Below are 22,437 nucleotides of genomic sequence, written 5' to 3'. Positions count from 1 at the left end.
TTCCTCGGAAACTGCTGTGGCATTGAATCTCCACTATATCCCCTTTTATTTAACCGCTCCAAACAGTTTTGCCACTTCATCCCCTTGCTCTGCTCTGGCCATCGGCACCAAGAAACCCCAATCTCAGAGCAATGTCTTCCTCCTCCGCCTCGTCGGATCTCTCCTCCCAGTCCTTCTCCTCTTCGTCCTCCTCCACCTCGTCAGATCTCTTCTCCGATTCTTCCTCATCCCGCGAGCCGACGCCGGAGTGGGGCTCGCTGGCGGCGCACGACATCCTCGCCGCATCGGAGTGGGACAAGGAGGACCACGAGCCCTACGTCTGGTCCGAGGACGACAAGTCCTTGACCAGTGGCGACGACGACCTTCAGTTCCTCGCCGATGGGGAGTTGGAAGCAACGAGCGAGGACGACTCGTTCTCCTGGGACGGCTACACTTCCTCCGAGGAGGAGGAAGAAGAAGACGACGATGACTCCCTCGAGGACTATCCGCCGGCGAAGCGCTTCCGCGCCGGATTGGATGATGACGACGACGACGACGAGGAGGAGGCTCCCATAGAGGGCTATGGGAGCAGCGACGAGGAGCTCGCCGGCAGCAGCGCCGACGAGAGCTCCGACGACGAGGGCAGCGACGGCCCGTAGAGTAGGGTTTACTAGTATAGGTCTAGTAGTAGTAGAAGATTGGCCAATAGGCCTTTCTTTTGTTCTTCCTCCCTTGAGCAATCGGCTCTTTCTTTGTAAGAAATCCTCTTATTAATGAATAAAATATTCCCCTATTAATTTTTGCTCTCTTGCCAATTTTGCCGATTGTCAAAAGAAGTTGCTGCACAAAGAGCCGATGGCAGGGCATCGGCTTGCACCCTAAACACGATTTGAGGCCAACAGTTGCCTATTCGTGCAGTCAAACAGATCTCATCCGTGTCCACGCCATCCTCAAATTTCAAACGCACAGATTCAGCAAATCCAACGAGAGAATCATCTCAAATGCCATGAACTCTGGCTTGAAACTGATCTGTTAACCTGCTCAATTGAGCTTGTTCTGTCTAGAGTAGATGGCTCTGCATTGGCCTTTTATTGTTCTAAAGTCGATGTCCGTGCATCGGCTGTACTGGTATCCATATTTCTCAAGTCGATGTCTGCGCATCGGCTGTGATTTGTATATAAATTTTTTTTTACTGGCCGATTTTATGAATCGGCCCCCATGTTTCACTGCCCATCGTCCCACATGCTTGGGAAATATTTCTTGAGGTGCTGACCATTGACAGCTGCTGGGAACTTAGCGCCGTCCAGCTGCTCCAGCATGTATGCATTACCCTTCAAAACCTGGACGACTTTGTATGGACCGTGCCAATTAGGAGACCATTTTCCATATGCTTTATCCTTGGTTCCTAATGGCAACACTGCTTCCCATACTAGATCACCAACTTGGAACTCCTTTGGTCTCACCTTCTTATTGTATGCAAGAGCTACCCTGGCTTTGTTCTCTTTAATCTTCTCCAATGACCAAAGTCTAAGTTCCGTTGCATCCTCAACAGTATCACTCATCAGAGCTGCATATTCTTCAGCTGTCAGGTCATTCTGAAACGTGACACGTCTCGATCCAGCCGTAATTTCCCAAGGCAATACGGCTTCCTGCCCATAGACGAGCTGGTATGGCAAAGTTTTTATAGCTCCATGGCATGACATGCGATAGGCCCACAAAGCTTCTGACAACGTTTCATGCCAAACCCTAGGGTTCTCGTCGATTTTCCTCTTAATCAGCTTGATCAGGCTCTGATTGGACGCTTCAGCTTGCCCGTTGGCTTGAGCATAGTATGGAGATGATCGGATCAGCTTAATTCCCATCTCATCACAGAATTTTCTGAATTCCTTAGAGATGAAGACCGAACCTCCATCGGTCGTGATGGTTTGAGGAATCCCGAACCTATGAATGACGTGTTCTTTCACAAATTTGATAACATCTTCTGATTTTACCTTCTTCATAGGGACGGCCTCTACCCATTTGGTGAAGTAATCTGTAATGGCCAGGATCCACTCATGGCCTTTGCTCGACGCAGGATGGATTTTGCCGATCATATCCATGCCCCAACCTCGGAATGGCCAAGGCTTGATGATGGGATTCATTGCTGATGCGGGTACCATCTGAATCTTCCCGAACATCTGACACGCTTGGCATCCCTTGTAGTACTTGAAGCAATCCTCAAGCATGGTGGGCCAATAAAACCCTGATCGCCTAATCAGCCATTTCATCTTATGAGCCGATTGGTGAGTTCCACAGGCGCCTTCATGCACCTCATGTAGGAGCCGGTTAGACTCAGTTGGTCCCAGGCACTTGAGCAGTATCCCTTCCAACGTCCTGTAGAACATGTCATCTCCTATAAGGACATATTTCATGGCCTTGTATCTTATCCGTTTAGGTGCCCCCCGAGCCGAATCCTTCAAGTAATTGAAGATATCGGCTCTCCAGTCATCCTGTTCTAGGAACTGCACCTGAACCTCTGACCCGTCTGGTATGTCCTTATAGCCTGACGCCATCTGTGCGAGATCATTGGCCTCGGTATTTTGAGATCTTGGGACCCAATTGAAGTTGATGTACCGAAATTTTGTCATCAGCTCGCGGCATTCCATCCAATATGGGAAGAGTGACTCACTCTCGCACTTATACTCATCCGTGAGCTAGGAGATCACCAACTTCGAGTCTCCAAAAAGTTCCACCGCTTCTGCCCCGGCTTCCAAAAGCAACTCCATTCCCCTGCGTACTGCCTCATACTCAGCGACATTGTTAGTGCAAGGGGTAGATAGCCTGATGGAGAAGGAATAATTTGCCCCCCGAGGCGACACAAGCAAAATTCCGATGCCACAACCGTCGTCACAAGCCGATCCATCGAAGAACATAGCCCATGCACGTACAGATAGTGCTGCTATATTAGTATTAATCCGCTCAGCTATGAGATCGGCCAACGCTTGTCCCTTGACTGCTTTCGCAGGCTGATATCGGAGATCGAATTTCGATAACGCAAACATCCACTTACCAAGTCGGCCTTTCAAAACAAGAGCCGACAGCATGTGCTTGACAACGTCTGACTTGCATATGACGATGATTTCTGCCGTCAAAAGGATGTGATGAAGCTTGGTGCAGGTAAAGAACAGGCAGAGGCATAACTTCTCGATCTCAGGATACCTTGTCTCTGCATCCAACATCCTCCGGCTGAGGTAGAATACGACCTTTTCAACACCCTCGTAGAGTTGCACCACCACTGAAGCAATGGACGTGTCAGCTACTGATAAGTAGATATAGAACGGCCTGTCTTGCTGAGGTGGAACTAGCACAGGCGGCGTTGTCAGATACCGCTTAATCTCGTCAAACGCCTGCTGCTGTTCTGCCCCCCAGTGAAACTCGTCATCAGATTTAATCTTTACCAACGCCATGAACGGCTCAATTCGTCCTGACAGGTTAGAGATGAATCGTCGGACGAAGTTGATCTTGCCGATAAGACGTTGGAGTTCCTTCTTCGTGGTAGGCGGTTGCATGGTACGTACCGCCTCTTGACTTTTCAGGCCGATCTCAATTCCTCGTTCATGAACAAGAAAACCTATGAACTGACCGGCCGTCACACCAAAGGCACACTTCTTTGGATCCATTCTAAGTCCGAACTTCCGAGTTCGGTCTAGGATGCGTCGCAGATCATCCAAGTGTCCCTTCATGGAGACAGACTTGACCACCACATCATCGATGTAGATTTCCACCAACTTGCCGATCAGATCATGAAAAATATAATTCATGGCTCGTTGGTACGTTGCACCGGCATTCTTCAGCCCAAAAGTCATGACCACATATTCAAACAAGCCCACTGATCCTGGTACTCTGAATGCGGTCTTGTGTATATCTTCTGGAGCCATGAAGATTTGGTTGTAGCCGGCTGATACGTCTCCGACGTATCGATAATTTCTTGTGTTCCATGCCACATTATTGATGATATCTACATGTTTTATGCACACTTTATGTCATATTCGTGCATTTTCTGGAACTAACCTATTAACAAGATGCCGAAGTGCCAGTTGCTGTTTTCTGCTGTTTTTGGTTTCAGAAATCCTAGTAAGGAAATATTCTCGGAATTGGACGAAATCAACGCCCAGGGTCCTATTTTGCCACGAAGCTTCCAGAAGACCGAAGAGGAGACGAAGTGGGGCCACGAGGTGGCCAGACTATAGGGCGGCGCAGCCCAAGCCCTGGCCGCGCCGACCTATAGTGTGGGCCCCTCGTGTGGCCCCCTGACCTGCCCTTCCGCCTACTTAAAGCCTCCGTCGCGAAACCCCCAGTACCGAGAGCCACGATACGGAAAACCTTCCAGAGACACCTCTAGTGAACTGTGGACCCCGGTCCAATTCTCTATACTGAAATACAATCTACTGCAATACTGTTCTACTGTTTTCTGCAAACAATCATCTTCCACACAATACGGTTAATCCTTTGTTACAGCAAGCCGGTGAGATTGACAACCTCGCTGTTTCGTTGGGGAAAAGTACTTTGGTTGTGTTGTGCAGGTTCCACGTTGGCGCCGGAATCCCTGGTGTTGCGCCGCACTACATCCCGCCGCCATCAACCTTCAACGTGCTTCTTGACTCCTACTGGTTCGATTAAACCTTGGTTTCTTACTGAAGGAAACTTGCCGCTGTGCGCATCACACCTTCCTCTTGGGGTTCCCAACGGACGTATCAACCACACGCATCAAGCAAATTTCTGGCGCCGTTGCCGGGGAGATCAAGACACGCTGCAAGGGGAGTCTCCACATCTCAATCTCTTTACTTTGTTTTTGTCTTGCTTAGTTTTATTTACTACTTTGTTTGTTGCACTAAATCAAAATACAAAAAAAATTAGTTGCTAGTTTTACTTTATTTGCTATCTTGTTTGCTATATCAAAAACACAAAAAAATTAGTTACTCGTTTTACTTTACTTAATATCATGCATGTTTTTATTTCGCTAGTTAAGCATAATGGAAAACAACAAAAATATGAGAGATCTTTATGAACTTTATCTTGAATTAGGACATGATGTGTTTGAAGAGAGAATTAAAAAACCCATGGAACTTTATATGCATGCTAATGGGAATGTTATTACTATGAATGCTTTGAACACCATTGTTGCTAATGCTATGGAAAATTCTAAGCTTGGGGAAGCTGGCTTTGATGAGCATGATCTTTTTAGTCCCCCAAGCATTGAGGAGAAAATTTTCTTTAATGATTACAATATGCCTCCTATATATGATGATAGCCACTTTGTTGAATTTGCTCCCACTACAACTAATAAAATTGAACATGCTTATGTGGAGAGTAATAATTTTATGCATGAGACTCATGATAAGAATGCTTTATGTGATAGTTATATTGTTGAGTTTGTTCATGATGCTACTGGAAATTATTATGAGAGAGGAAAATATGGTTGTAGAAATTTTCATGTTACTAAAATACCTCTCTATATGCTGAAATTTTTGAAGTTACACTTGTTTTGTCTTCCTATGCTATTCACTTTGTTCTTCATTGACTTGTTTATTTACAAGATTCCTTTTCATAGGAAGCATGTTAGGTTTAAATTTGTTTTGAATTTGCCTCTTGATGCTCTCTTTTGCTTCAAATACTATTTCTTGCGAGTGCATCATTAAAACTGCTGAGCCCATCTTAATGGCTATAAAGAAAGAACTTCTTGGGAGATAACCCATGTGTTTATTCTACTACATAAATTTTATTTTATATTTGAGTCTTGGAAGTTGTTTACTACTGTAGCAACCTCTCCTTATCTTAGTTTAGTATTTTGTTGTGCCAAGTAAAGTCGTTGATAGAAAGCTTCATACTAGATTTGGATTACTGCACAGAAACAGATTTCTTTGCTGTCACGAATCTGGGCTGTTTTCTCTGTAGGTAGCTCAGAAAATTCTGCCAATTTACGTGAGTAATCCTCAGATATGTACGCAACTTTCATTCAATTTGAGAATTTTCATTTGAGCAAGTTTGTTGCCTCGATAAAATTCTTCAATACGAACTGTTCTGTTTTGACAGATTCTGCCTTTTATTTCGCATTGCCTCTTTTGCTATGTTGGATGAATTTCTTTGATCCATTAATGTCCAGTAGCTTTATGCAATGTCCAGAAGTGTTAAGAATGATTGTGTCACCTCTGAACATGTTAATTTTTATTGTCCACTAACCCTCTAATGAGTTGTTTCGAGTTTGGTGTGGAGGAAGTTTTCAAGGATCAAGAGAGGAGTATGATGCAATATGATCAAGGAGAGTGAAAGCTCTAAGCTTGGGGATGCCCCGGTGGTTCACCCCTGCATATTCTAAGAAGACTCAAGCGTTTAAGCTTGGGGATGCCCAAGGCATCCCCTTCTTCATCGACAACATTATCAGGTTCCTCCCCTGAAACTATATTTTTATTCCATCACATCTTATGTGCTTTTCTTGGAGCGTCGGTTTGTTTTTGTTTTTGTTTTTGTTTTGTTTGAATAAAATGGATCCTAGCATTCACTTTGTGGGAGAGAGACACGCTCCGCTGTAGCATATGGACAAGTATGTCCTTAGGCTCTACTCATAGTATTCATGGCGAAGTTTCTTCTTCGTTAAATTGTTATATGGTTGGAATTGGAAAATGATACATGTAGTAAATTGCTATAATGTCTTGGATAATGTGATACTTGGCAATTGTTGTGCTCATGTTTAAACTCTTGCATCATATACTTTGCACCCATTAATGAAGAAACACCTAGAGCTTGCTAATTTGGTTTGCATATTTGGTTTCTCTAAAGTCTAGATAATTTCTAGTATTGAGTTTGAACAACAAGGAAGACGGTGTAGAGTCTTATAATGTTTACAATATGTCTTTTATGTGAGTTTTGATGCGCCGTTCATCCTTGTGTTTGTTTCAAATAACCTTGCTAGCCTAAACCTTGTATCGAGAGGGAATACCTCTCATGCATCCAAAATACTTGAGCCAACCACTATGCCATTTGTGTCCACCATACTTACCTACTACATGGTATTTCTCCGCCATTCCAAAGTAAATTGCTTGAGTGCTACCTTTAAATTTCCATTCTTCACCTTTACAATATATAGCTCATGGGACAAATAGCTTAAAAACTATTGTGGTATTGAATATGTACTTATGCACTTTATCTCTTATTAAGTTGCTTGTTGTGCGATAACCATGTTCCTGGGGACGCCATCAACTATTCTTTGTTGAATATCATGTGAGTTGCTATGCATGTTCGTCTTGTCTGAAGTAAGGGAGATCTACCACCTTATGGTTACAGCATGCATATTGTTAGAGAAGAACATTGGGCCGCTAACTAAAGCCATGATCCATGGTGGAAGTTTCAGTTTTGGACAAATATCCTCAATCTCATATGAGAAAATTAATAATTGTTGAATGCTTATGCATAAAAGAGGAGTCCATTATCTGTTGTCTATGTTGTCCCGGTATGGATGTCTAAGTTGAGAATAATCAATAGCGAGAAATCCGATGCGAGCTTTCTCCTTAGACCTTTGTACAGGCGGCATAGAGGTACCCCTTTGTGACACTTGGTTAAAACATGTGCATTGCGATGATCCCGGTAGTCCAAGCTAATTAGGACAAGGTGCGGGCACTATTAGTATACTATGCATGAGGCTTGCAACTTGTAAGATATAATTTACATGATACATATGCTTTATTACTACCGTTGACAAAATTGTTTCTTGTTTTCAAAATCAAAGCTCTAGCACAAATATAGCAATCGATGCTTTTCCTCTATGGAGGACCATTCTTTTACTTTTATTGTTGAGTCAGTTCACCTATTTCTCTCCACCTCAAGAAGCAAACACTTGTGTGAACTGTGCATTGATTCCTACATACTTGCATATTGCACTTATTATATTACTCTATGTTGACAATTATCCATGAGATATACATATTACAAGTTGAAAGCAACCGCTGAAACTTAATCTTCCTTTGTGTTGCTTCAATACCTTTACTTTGATTTATTGCTTTATGAGTTAACTTTTATGCAAGACTTATTGATGCTTGTCTTGAAGTACTATTCATGAAAAGTCTTTGCTATATGATTCACTTGTTTACTCATATCATATACATTGTTTTGATCGCTGCATTCACTACATATGCTTTACAAAAAGTATGATCAAGGTTATGATGGCATGTCACTCCAGAAATTATCTTTGTTATCGTTTTACCTGCTCGGGACGAGCAGAACTAAGCTTGGGGATGCTGATACGTCTCCGACGTATCGATAATTTCTTGTGTTCCATGCCACATTATTGATGATATCTACATGTTTTATGCACACTTTATGTCATATTCGTGCATTTTCTGGAACTAACCTATTAACAAGATGCCGAAGTGCCAGTTGCTATTTTCTGCTGTTTTTGGTTTCAGAAATCCTAGTAAGGAAATATTCTCGGAATTGGACGAAATCAACGCCCAGGGTCCTATTTTGCCACGAAGATTCCAGAAGACCGAAGAGGAGATGAAGTGGGGCCACGAGGTGGCCAGACTATAGGGCGGCACGGCCCAAGCCCTGGCCGCGCCGACCTATAGTGTGGGCCCCTCGTGTGGCCCCCTGACCTGCCCTTCCGCCTACTTAAAGCCTCCGTCGCGAAACCCCCAGTACCGAGAGCCACGATACGGAAAACCTTCCAGAGACACCTCTAGTGAACTGTGGACCCCGGTCCAATTCTCTATACTGAAATACAATCTACTGCAATACTGTTCTACTATTTTCTGCAAACAATCATCTTCCACACAATACTGTTAATCCTTTGTTACAGCAAGCCGGTGAGATTGACAACCTCGCTGTTTCGTTGGGGGCAAATTACTTTGGTTGTGTTGTGCAGGTTCCACGTTGGCACCGGAATCCCTGGTGTTGCGCCGCACTACATCCCGCCGCCATCAACCTTCAACGTGCTTCTTGACTCCTACTGGTTCGATTAAACCTTGGTTTCTTACTGAGGGAAACTTGCCGCTGTGCGCATCACACCTTCCTCTTGGGGTTCCCAACGGACGTGTCAACCACACGCATCACCGGCATTGCCATCCATGAAGCTTAACACCTTGTGGCCAGCAGCAGCATTGATCAATGTTTCTGCCACAGGCATTGGATATTCATCCTTAGGAGTGGCTCTGTTGAGATCTCGGAAATCTCTGGCCACGCGCCATCGGCCGTCCTTTTTTCTCTATAGGTATGATACTGGAGATCCACTCAGCGTACCTGCATGGCCTGATGAACCCGGCGGCAAACATTTTCACGATCTCCTTCTTGACTTCTTCGAGAATTTCGGCCTTCATCTGACGTGCTCGTTGTTGGAATGGCCGAAATCCTTTCTTGAGAGGGAGCCGATGCTCAATGATGCTCCTGTCTAACCCAGGCATCTCTGTGTAATCCCATGCAAAGCAATCTGGGTACTCTTTTAACAGAGCTATCATCTAGCTCCTGAGATGTGGATCTAACTTTTTGCTGATGAAAGTTGGTCGTGGCTTATCCCCAGGACCAATGTCGACTTCTTCTAGTTCATCAGCCGATGTAAACCCATACCCTAGCTTTCCGTCACCTGTTAGATCGACACTGAACACAGGGAAAACGTGTGGTAAGGATAATATGGGCCGATTGCTGGAATCGGCCCCCATTTTGATTGCATTGCTCAATGAAGGTTTACATCGTGTTCGTGCCTTACTATGGCTACGTGACATGCTTGAGACAAGATCATCACTTTTTATTTTTTGGGGCCGATCACAAGGATCGGCCTTGCCACGTACGTCCATAGCTTTTGCTCTTGTTACACGGTTAGGCCGATGGATAAGACCAGCCTCACCCCGTTTTTTGTCACGTCGATGCGCTCGCAGTCGTCCAAAGTGATGCCTGAGAGTGGCTCTTGGCCCGCCGTCTCCCAAACGTTCATGCCAGCCGTTGAAATCTCGGCTGAGTCATCTGCATGGACGACCTCTACTTCATCTCCATCCCACTGAATTAGACATTGGTGCATCGTGGATGGAATGCAACAGTTGGCGTGGATCCAATCTCTGCCTAGCAGGACAGCATAAGTGCTCTTGCTGTCGACGATGAAGAATGTCGTAGGGATGGTTTTTCTCCCTACGGTCAGATCCACGTTCAGAACACCTTGTGCTTCGGATGCTTGGCCATTGAAATCACTCAGTGTAACGTTGGTCTTGATCAGATCCGAGCTAGAGCGTCTCAACCGACGTAGCATAGAGTATGGCATGATGTTGACTGCCGCTCCGGCGTCCACCAGCATCTTGCTGACAGGCTGCCCATTGATGTAACCTCGTAAGTACAGGGCCTTCAGGTGCATGTAGCTTCTTTCTCGTGGCTTATCGAAGATAACTGGCCGTGGGCCGCAGTCAAGTTGTGCCACAGGTGCTTCGTCTAATCCTGGAGCACAAAACTCCACTGGAAGAATGAACACCATGTTTGTACCAGCCGATGTCTCATCATCGGCTTTCCTTTGCTTGGGGCGCCACTGTAGGATAACGTTGCATAGAAAACAAAAAATTTCCTACCGCGAACACGCAATCCAAGCCAAGATGCAATCTAGAAGACGGTAGCAACAAGGGGGTATCGAGTCTCACCCTTGAAGAGATTCCAAAGCCTACAAGAGGAGGCTCTTGTTGCTGCGGTAGACGATCACTTGCCGCTTGCAAAAGCGCGTAGAAGATCTTGATCACGATCGGTTCCGGCGCCACGAACGGGCAGCACCTCCGTACTCGGTCACACGTTCGGTTGTTGATGAAGACGACGTCCACCTCCCGTTCCAGCGGGCAGCGGAAGTAGTAGCTCCTTTTGAATCCGACAGCACGACAGCGTGGTGTCGGTGGCGGTGGAGAAGTCCGGCGGAGCTTCGCTAAGCTACGCGGGCTATATGGAGGAGAGGGGGGCGGCTAGGGTTTGGGAGGGGGTGGCCGGCCACTTCAAAGGGGGCGGCCAGCTTGTGGTCTTGGGGTGGCCGGCCCCCTCCCTTGGCCCCTCATTATATAGGTGGATCCCCAAGTGTTGGTGTCCAAGTCTTCGAATAAGACCCGAACCAAAAACCTTCCATAAGAGGGGGAAACCTAGCCCAACTAGGACTCCCACCAAAGGTCCACCTCCCATGTGGGGGGGGTGGCCGGCCCCCTAAGGGGGAGTCCACTTGGGACTCCTCCCCCACTAGGGTTGGCCGGCCATGGAGGTGGAGTCCCATGTGGACTCCACCTTCCTTGGTGGTTTCTTCCGGACTTTTCTAGAACCTTCTAGAACCTTCCATAGAACCTTCCGCGACATTTTAATTCACATAAAATGACATCCTATATATGAATCTTATTCTCCGGACCATTCCGGAACTCCTCGTGATGTCCGGGATCTCATCCGAGACTCCGAACAAATATTCGAACTCCATTCCATATTCAAGTACTACCATTTCAACATCCAACTTTAAGTGTGTCACCCTACGGTTCGTGAACTATGCGGACATGGTTGAGTACTCACTCCGACCAATAACCAATAGCGGGATCTGGAGATCCATAATGGCTCCCACATATTCAACGATGACTTTAGTGATCGAATGAACCATTCACATATAATACCAATTCCCTTTGTCTCACGATATTTTACTTGTCCGAGGTTTGATCTTCGGTATCACTCTATACCTTGTTCAACCTCGTCTCCTGACAAGTACTCTTTACTCGTACCGTGGTATGTGGTCTCTTATGAACTCATTCATATGCTTGCAAGACATTAGACGACATTCCACCGAGAGGGCCCAGAGTATATCTATCCGTCATCGGGATGGACAAATCCCACTGTTGATCCATATGCCTCAACTCATACTTTCCGGATACTTAATCCCACCTTTGTAGCCACCCATTTACGCAGTGGTGTTTGGTGTAATCAAAGTACCTTTCCGGTATAAATGATTTACATGATCTCATGGTCATAAGGACTAGGTAACTATGTATCGAAAGCTTATAGCAAATAACTTAATGACGAGATCTTATGCTATGCTTAATTGGGTGTGTCCATTACATCATTCATATAATGACATAACCTTGTTATTAATAACATCCAATGTTCATGATTATGAAACTAATCATCCATTAATCAACAAGCTAGTTTAAGAGGCATATTAGGGACTTCTTGTTTGTCTACATATCACACATGTACTAATGTTTCGGTTAATACAATTCTAGCATGATATATAAACATTTATCATAAACATAAAGATATAAATAATAACCACTTTATTATTGCCTCTAGGGCATATCTCCTTCAGCCACTTCATCTTTTGTGGTCGACCCTCTTCGTCCAGGGTTCGTTGAATTTTCGCGCCAGATCGGGCCGCGCCTTCCTCAACGTGTGCAGGTATAACCTTTCGGCTTCCTCCAAGCCACGTAGTCGCTGAACCCTACGCTTTTGGGAACGGCTGAGTCCATCAGGGCACCACCTTGGCCGGTGGTACTTATCTTCTTCTTCTTCATCGTCGTCTTCCAACTCCTCGAGATCTTCCACCCGAGAGGACTCAGCTTGCTTGTTCCGAGATGGGAGAGGTCCTAGACGCTTGAACACTGAGACGTCTCCTGTGCTCTTCTTTTTCTGTCTACATTCTGGGCAGTTGCCGATTGTAGGCAATCGGCTCATTCCTGAATCCCAGCAGTGTTTGAAGAAGGGACAGTCCCAGTGCTTGTCCACGTCGTCTTGCTCTCTTGTCTTGTCCTTGGCATGGCGCTCATATCTTTCCTCGTCTCGATCGTGCCGACGATGTCTCCTGGCATTCCTGCTAGCCAGACGATCTCTTTCGTCACTGTCATCGTATCGTCAGCGTTGGTCATACTGACTCACATATTTGTTGAGGAGATGATCAGAGAGAGGTCGTTGATATCGCACATTCTTCACTTCTCCCTCTGTGATGTAGCGCTTGCCATCGTGTCGGAGCCGATCGTGTGGAACGGCTTCCTCCTTGTACTTGCTACGAGAGCGGCTGCCCTCGTCTCTGTCCTTACCAGAGTGGTGCCCAGGCCCTACCATGTTAATGCTAAACGAGAAACCTGGCTGGCACCACCCAGGGTAAGTGCACTCCACCATGTTAACGGCGGGGAAGGGGTGTGTGTCGACTTTCATGGCGTACTGGTTAAAGATTAGACGCCCTTGCTCTATCGCCATTTGGATCTGCTGACGCCACACCCTGCAGTCGTTGGTGGTATGGGTGAACGTGTTATGCCATTTGTAGTATGGCTTTCCGTTCAACTCCTGTGCCGTGGGGGTTTTGAGGCCTTCGGGTAACTTTAGCTGCTTCTCCTTGAGTAAGAGGTCGAAAATTTGCTCAGCTTTGGTCACGTCGAAGTCAAACCCTCTTGGAGGTCCTTGTGGCTTAACCCACTTGCAGGACACGGGGCTTGCCCCCCGAGTCCATTCAGCCACTGCTACCTCTTGATCTCCCGCAGAGCCTTCATCTTCATCTGCCTCAACCAGGACTATCGCACGCTTGAATTTGTCCTGGTACAAGTCTGGGTGGCGTTGTTCATATAATGACAGTTTCAGAACCATATGCGCCATCGAAGGGTAGTCTGCTTGGGAAGCCATATCCTTGATCGGCGATGCGAGACCCACTACCGCCAACTCGACTGCTTCTTTTTCAGTCAAACGAGCCGAATAGCATCGGTTCCTAATGGTCCTGAAGCGCTGGATGTACTCTGACACTGTTTCTCCGCGCTTCTGACGTACTTGTGCTAGATCGGCAATGCCAGCCTCGGAAGCCTCTGAATGATACTGCATGTGGAACTGCTCTTCCATCTGCTTCCAAGTCCGGATTGAGTCTAGTGGCAGCGAGGTGTACCACCCGAAAGCCGATCCTGTGAGGGACTGTGCGAAGAACCTCACACGTAGTTCATCTGATGCTGAGATCGTGCCCAGCTGCGCCAAATATCGGCTCACATGCTCGATTGAACTGGAGCCATCTGACCCACTAAACTTGGAGAATTCAGGGAGCCGATATTTGGGTGGTAGTGGGATCAAATCGTACTCGTTGGGGTACGGCTTGGAATAGCCGATTGCCCTCCTTTTCGGCACCATGCCGAACTGGTCTCTCAAGATTGTACTGATCTGATCCGCGGTGCTGGCTGCAGGAGTCGAGCTCTGAAGATTCGCTGGAGTGGCGTACTTAGCCAGCCACGCTTGCTTCTCAAGCTCTGAGCTAGCTGCAGGAGTTGAGCTTTGGAGGTTTGTTGGCGTGGCAGGCTTGGCTAGCCACGTCTGCTTCTCCCGATCTGAGCCAGCTGCAAGAGTTGAGTTCTGGAGGTTCGTCGGAGTGGCGTACTTAGCTAGCCACGTCTGCTTCTCAAGATCTGATCCAGAAGCTCCTCCTGCTGTTCCGGAAGTCCCTGTTGTTGTAGTCTGCTCGTGAGTGCCCAGTTACTGCAGTCTGGCACGTATGTGCACGTGTATCCGTGAGGGATCTCCTTGGGCGCCTCATACAAGAACTGGTAATCACTAGGGTCACCACCGATCTTGTGGACGACGAATGCCGGTGAGCTCGGCAATTCTGGTGCTGCCAACGCGAACGGCAGCGGTGGTCGGGACTGGAGTGGTATCTCTCCTTGGTGAGTCCCTAGAGCAGGTCCTGACGGAGAGTACCGATGCCTCATGATTTCCTGGATCACCCGAAGGGCGACACGCTCCAAAGTGTTCACCAGGATCTCAGAATGGCGGTGTAGCGAATGTGCTACCATGAAATTAATCTCCTGACGCAGAGACCTGGTGCGTTCTTCTGAAGGGGTAGACAGGTCTACTCCATCGAGCGCGCCTTCAGGCGAGAACCCTTTCCACCTGATGCCGTGTGAGCGGGTCCTCTGGAAAGAGCCGATGAGGTCGGCTTCGAGGATAGCTTTGACCTCGTCATACTTCTTCTTGAGCTCCTCGGTCAGATCCTCGTACGTGACTGGAGTACCTTCCGCCATCTCAGAAGTAGATGGCGATGCAGTTGATGTCGAAGACTGTCCCACTGGGCGTGCCAGAATGTGTTGGCGTCCGAAACCGACCGGCGAGCAACGGCTGGCAACACGAAGAGCCGGGAACAACCTAGGGCTGCGGCTGGCCCTGGTCCCTCCGAGCGACGGCCCGCAAAGCTCCTGGTACACACGTCCCGATGCTGGTGCAAGGGCGTGCCACCTGATCTATACCTGATCAGGAAGGTGATGGATTTGCTTCGCTTAGTTTCCTGCATGGCATACACGTAAACATTAAATACGAGCCTCGATCGGCTCTCAGGTTGTCCTGTGAATTGGCTCAAGGAGCCGATCCACCCATGGTTCGTATGAGGTCTACGATCACATGGTGGTCCTGCTTGATCGATATATAGCTAAAACGACCTACGACGATTTAGGGTTTTCACCGCATAATCGGAACATCCTACGCGTGATTGAGCCTGGCAGCCACGCACGGTGATAATAAACCAACCCTAGACAAGGCCTAAAAACCAACATGAAGTTGATCCCCGGAACATCTTATCTAGGGCTAGCAAACTACACCCTACGTGCTACTGGATCCTTCAACCCGTTTGCAAGGCCTAACTATGCAGATATTAAACTAATCCTTGAAGAACAAGGAGCAATCATAACGGATCGGATCTACTAAATAATGATCAAGCAAGGTGCCACCCTTACACCTAAGATAGGTGTAAGGGCGGCTAGACGTGTAAGGGTTGCATGGACGAAAGCATGTGACACGATGAAACAATGCTAACCCTAACACATCTATGATAACTACGTTGCTCGCCATCAACAAGGCTTCAGCACAAGCAACGCATGAACAACGAATAAACGTATACTGCCTAGATCGCAAGATGCGATCTAGGCAGCATGATGCTTACCCGGAAGAAACCCTCGAAACAAAGGGGTTGGCGATGCGCCTAGATTGGTTTGTGATGAACGTGATTGTTGTTTTTCTCAATAACCCTAGATACATATTTACAGACCGTAGACTTTCTAACGTGGGAATAATCCCAAACGTGCACGAGCCAAACTCTAACTAACCGACACGTATCCTACTATATTTACAGATACACGGGCAAACTAGCCCAAACTTCGTGTACAAGGCCGCTTCACGTATATCTTCCATGTATATTCTTCAAGCCCAATCTTGATCACGGCCCACCTCTGATCCGGTCAAATTCTGGTGATAACAAGTCCATTATCTGTTTTCTATGTTGTCCCGGTATGGATGTCCTCAAGTTGAGATCTATCAAAATTGAGAAATCAAATGCAATTTATCTCCTTGGACCTTTGTACAGGTGGCATAGAGGTACCCCTTTGTGACACTTGGTTGAAACATATGTAATGCAATGATAATCCATGGAAATCCGAGCTAATTAGGACAAGGTGCGAGCACTATTAGTATTCGATGCATGAGGCTTGCAACTTATAGGAGGTTTTATGCATAACACATATGAATTATTACTACCGTTGACAAAATTGTTTCCATGTTTTCAAAATAAAAAGCTTTAGCACATGAGTAATCCCTGCTTCCCTCTGCGAAGGGCCTTTCTTTTACTTTATATTGAGTCAGTTTACCTACTTCTTTCTATCTTAGAAGCAAACACTTGTGTCAACTGTGTGCATTGATTCTTACATGCTTGCTTATTGCACTCATCATATTACTTTGTGTTGACAATTATCCATGAGATATACATGTTGAAAGTTGAAAGCAATTGCTGAAACTTAAATCTTCCTTTGTGTTGCTTCAAAACCTCTTATTAAGAATCTATTGCTTTATGAGTTAACTTTTATGCAAGACTTTTTGATGCTTGTCTTGAAAGTACTATTCATGAAAAGTTTTTTTTGCTATATGATTCAGTTGTTTAGTCATTATCTTTTTGTTAGCAATAGACCATTGCTTTGAGTCACTTCATTCATCTCATGTGCTTTACAATAGTATTGATCAAGATTATGATGGTAGCATGTCACTTCAGAAATTATCCTTTTTATCGTTTACCTACTCGAGGGCGAGTAGGAACTAAGCTTGGGATGCTTGATACGTCTCAAACGTATCTATAATTTCTTATGTTCCATGCTAGTTTTATGACAATACTCACATGTTTTATATACACTTTATATCATTTTTATGCATTTTCCGGCACTAACCTATTAACAAGATGCCGAAGCGCCAGTTCCTGTTTTCTACTGTTTTTGGTTTCAGAAATCCTGCACAGGAAATATTCTCGGAATTGGACGAAACAAAAGCCCACGGTTTTATTTTCCATGGAGTCTTCCAGAACACCGAAGAGGAGACGAAGAGGGGCCACGAGGCGGCCACACCATAGGGGGGCGCGGCCCCACCCCTGGCCGCGCCGCCATATGGGGTGGGCCCCTCGGGACTCCACCGACATCGCCCCTTCGCCTATATATTCTCTCAGATGCGAAAACCCTAAAGAGATCGGTCTTCCTCCATGAAAAGTTAAGTAGCCGCTGCCATCGCGAAGCCAAGTTCGGGGCACCGAAGTCTCTGTTCCGGCACGCCGCCGGGACGGGGAAGTGCCCCCGGAATCCATCTCCATCGCTATCTTCATCGACGCTGCTGACTCCCATGATGAGGAGGGAGTAGTTCTCCCCCGAGGCTGAGGGCTCTACCGGTAGCTATGTGGTTCATCTCTCTCTCCCATGGTGTGATCTTTATGTGACCATGAGCTTTGTATCACTATTAATCTATGTGCTACTCTAGTGATGTTATTAAAGTAGTCTATTCCTCCATGATGTAAAGAGGACAGTGTGTGCATCATGTAGTACTTGGCGTAGGCTATGATTGTAATCTCTTGTGGATTATGAAGTTAACTATTACTATGATAGTATTGATGTGATCTATTCCCCCTTTCATAGCTATTGTTGACAGTGTGTATGCTATGTTAGTACTCGGTCTAAATTGCAATGGTATTATCTTGGATTATGATTTGATGAGGATATCCCTATGAGTGGTGTTTGTCAAGTACTTGATGAACTTTGAGTGGAGCTTTTGTAGACACTACGTGATGATTAGTGATTCCAATAGGAGAGTAATTCAGAGTAGCACAATTGAAGTTTTGTAATCTAGTTGAATATGTAGATGTTGCTCTTGTTATGCACTCTAGAGGTTACTTTAATATGAACTCCGGAGTCACTCTCCACGGTGTGATGGTGACAGTGTGCGCATCGTGTGTGATTCCTTTATGATGTTGTGGAGCTTGTCTACTCCGGCTTGAGGTGTGCTTTTGTAGCCCTACACAATGAATGGTGTTTGTTATCTAACAAGAGAGTGTTTGAGAGTAGTATTTATACAATTATGTGATCATTGTTGAGAGTGTACACTAGTGAAAGTATGATCCCTAGGCCTTATTTCTAAGCATTGAAACACCGTTTCCAACAAGTTCTGCTACATGTTTGCTTGCTGCCATTTTTATTTCAGATTGCAATTACTACTTACAATCATCCATATTACTTGTATTTCACTATCTCTTCGCCGAACTAGTGCACCTATACATCTGACAAGTGTATTAGGTGTGTTGGGGACACAAGAGACTTCTTGTATCTTAATTGAAGGGTTGTTTGAGAGGGATATCTTTGACCTCTACCTCCCTGAGTTCGATAAACCTTGGGTGATTCACTTAAGGGAAACTTTCTGCTGTTCTACAAACCTCTGCTCTTGGAGGCCCAACACTGTCTACAGGAATAGAAGCGTGCGTAGACATCAAGGACCGCCAAGACACTATATTTCTGAAGAACAACAATTTCCAGAAAATATACAGAAATCCTATTTTTCCAGATGACGGAGGAAGCCAGAAGGGGAGGCCGAGATGGACCAGGAGGGTGCCAGACCATCCTTAGGCGCGGGCCCACCCCATGCCACGCCTAGGCATGGTCTGGGCGCCCTGACCACTTCTGAAACTGCCCCCTCACGTATTTCAACCCCCCGAGAAACCTAAGATCAGGGGAGCGACCATAGAAATATTCCACCGCCTCTACGGGGCGGAGAACCAAAGAGAAAGAAAAGCTCTCTGGCAGGCAGAATTCTGCCTGGGAAATTCCTCCCTGGAGGAGGGAAACCGTCGCCATCGTCACTGCCATCAGCTGGACTTCATCGGGATCATCAGCACCATCATCTCCACCACCAATACCACCATCACCACTGTCTCTACGCCGTCCCACTGCAACATCTTGGGTTTGATACTTGTCTAGTTCATAGGGGAAACTTTCCCGGTGTTGATTACTCCTTGAAGTTGATGCTATTGAGTGAAACCATTGAATTAAGGTTTATGTCCATATTGTTATTCATCATTATATCACCTCTGATTATGATCCATATGATGTCTTGTGAGTAGTTCGTTTAGTTCTTGAGGAGATGGGAGAAGTCATGATGTTAGTAGTGGAACTATGTTGAGTAATATGCAATGATTTGATATTTAAGTTGTGGTGTTATTCTTCTAGTGGTATCATGTGAACGTCGACTACATGCTACTTCACCTTTATGGGCCTAGGGGAATGCATTGTGTATTTGTCTACTAATTGTGAGGTTGCGGGAGCGACAGAAACCCAAACCCCCGTTAGGAAACCGGTGCATGAGGGAGTGTAGGATCTCAAAGTTTAAGGTTGTGGTTAGATTTATCTTAATTACTTTATTGTAGTTGCAGATGCTTGCAAGAGGTATAACCACAAGTATGTATTAGTCCAAGTATGTGGTAGTGCATTAGCATAGGTTCACCCACACAACACTTATCAAACCATTGAAGATTATTCAGCCATGTGAAGCGAAAGCACTTGACGAAATTCCCGTGTGTCCTCAGGAACGTTTGGTCATCATAAGTAAAACAACCGGCTTGTCCTTTGCTCTAAAAAGGATTGGGCCAATCGCTGTAATTATTATTACTGAATTTTATTTACTCGTACTTGATACGTCCAAAACGTATCTACTTTCCCGAACACTTTTGCTATTGTTTTGCCTCTAATTTGTGTATTTTGGATGCAACTAACACGGACTAACGCTGTTTTCAGCAGAACTGCTCTGGTGTCTCGTTTTTGTGCAGAAATCCAACTTTCAGGAAAATCCTCGGAATTTATGCAGAAGGCCCTATTTTCCCAGAATACTGACGGAGCCAGAAGGACAAATCAGGTGGAGGCCCGAGGGCCCCACACCATAGGGCGGCGCGGCCCAGGGGGGGCCCGCGCGGCCATGTGGTGTGGCCCCCTCGGCCGGCCTCCGACGCCCTCCTTCGGACTATATATTGCCTTCGACCTAAAAACGCACGGGGAGAAGTCGAAGTCGCCAGAAAGCCTCCAGAACGCCGCCACATCGCGAAACTCCGTCGCGGGAGCCAGAAGTCTCCGTTCTGGCACTCCGCCGGGACGGGGAATTGGAGGAGATCATCGCCATCATCACCGCCAACGCCTCTCCATCAACCAGCCATGCTTACCCCATCCATGTGTGAGTAATTCCCCCGCTGTAGGCTGAAGGGGATGGTAGGGATTGGATGAGATTGGTCATGTAATAGCATAAGATTGTTAGGGCATAGTGCCTAGTGTCTGTAATTGGTACTTTGATGATATTGTTGCAACTTGTTATGCTTAATGCTTGTCACTAGGGCCCGAGTGCCATGATCTCAGATCTGAACATGTTATTATTTCATCATGATATTCATTGTTTATGGTCTTACCTGCAAGTTGTATACACATGTCGCTGTCCGGAACCAATGGCCCCGAAGTGACAGAAATCGGGACAACCGGAGGGGATGGTAGTGATGTGAGGATCACATGTGTTCACGGAGTGTTAATGCTTTGCTCCGGTACTCTATTAAAAGGAGTACCTTAATATCCAGTAGATTCCCTTGAGGCCCGGCTGCCACCGGCTGGTAGGACAAAAGATGTTGTGCAAGTTTCTCATTGCGAGCACGTACGACTATATATGGAACACATGCCTATTGATTGCTTTGTACTTGGACACCGTTTTATTATTATTTGCAAATGCCCTGCTATGATTGTTACATGAGTTTCTCTCATCCATGCAACGCCCGTCATCCATCCCCGTGCCTACAGTATTTTAATCCTGCTGTTTAATAAAATCACTACTGCTGTCTTTGTTACTCTGCTGCTGTTATTTCACTACTGCTACTGCTATAAAACTGTTACTACTGATAAACTCTTGCGAGCAAGTCTGTTTCCAGGTGCAGCTAAATTGACAACTCCGCTGTTAAGGCTTCCAAGTGTTCTTTGTCTCCCCTTGTGTCGAATCAATAAATTGGGTCATACTACCCTCGAAGACTGCTGCGATCCCCTATACTTGTGGGTTATCAAGACTGTTTTCTGGCGCCGTTGCAGGGGAGCATAGCTTTATTTGGAAGTTCACTTGGATTGATATTGTTCGCTGCAAATTCTCCATCATGGGTAAAGCTCGCGATTCTAAAGTCGCCATATTACCATCCACTACAAGAAAAGGTACAACTCTGAGTACCTCTGCTACACTTGATTCACCATCTGTGATAAGTCAACTTGTTTCACCGCCACAAGCTTCGCTTGGTGGTACGTCTGCTGAATCTGAAAACTCTCATAATATCGATAATGTTTCTGCTGTGCTTGATGATAGTGGTTCATTGGGATCCTTTCTAGATGCTACAATTGCTAGGTCTAGACAAATTGAAAATGCTGAAACTCCTGATGAAAATGCCACTACACCTGTTAATTCACCTGAACTTGATTATTCTAGTGATGATCCTGATGAAGATTATGTGGAGCTTAATGATGATTTAATTAATAGATGGAATGCTACTGCTAATGCAAGAAACATTAAAAAGTTTCTCGCACAATATACTGTTAGACATAAGCTATCTCCTGATCCTGAATTTGCCACATCTCCTATATGCATTAAGGATAAAGATTATGATTTTTCTCTTGATTTATCTCATATAGCTATTGTAGAGAAAGCACCCTTTTGTGGTACTGAAAAAGAAAGTGCTGTAGAACACATGAATGAACTTTCTTCTATGAGTAGCTTGTTTTCTGATGATGTCAAGATGCGTACTTACTTTGTCATTAAAAATTTTCCTTTCTCATTAAAGGATGATGCTAAAACTTGGTATAATAATTTGCCTCCTGGTTCTATTAAAAGTCCATCTGATTTGCGTGATGTTTTCTTTCGAAAATACTTTCCTGCTAGTGCTCAACATGCTGCTTTACAGAGAATTTATAGGTTTGACCAGGGAGATGAAGAGAAATTGCCTGCGGCATGGGCAAGATTTTGTTCTCTTATCAGAGCTCGACCTGGACATGATTTAGAGAAGAATGATCTACTTGATATATTTTATAGTGGACTAACCATTGAATCTAGAGCATATTTGGATAGTTGTGCTGGTTGTGTTTTCAGGAAAAGAACTCCAGACGAAGCTGAAGATTTATTGGC

This window comes from Lolium perenne, chromosome 5 (assembly GCF_019359855.2).
Source record: "Lolium perenne isolate Kyuss_39 chromosome 5, Kyuss_2.0, whole genome shotgun sequence".
Lineage (NCBI taxonomy): Eukaryota > Viridiplantae > Streptophyta > Magnoliopsida > Poales > Poaceae > Lolium > Lolium perenne.
This window is presented reverse-complemented; position numbering follows the sequence as displayed.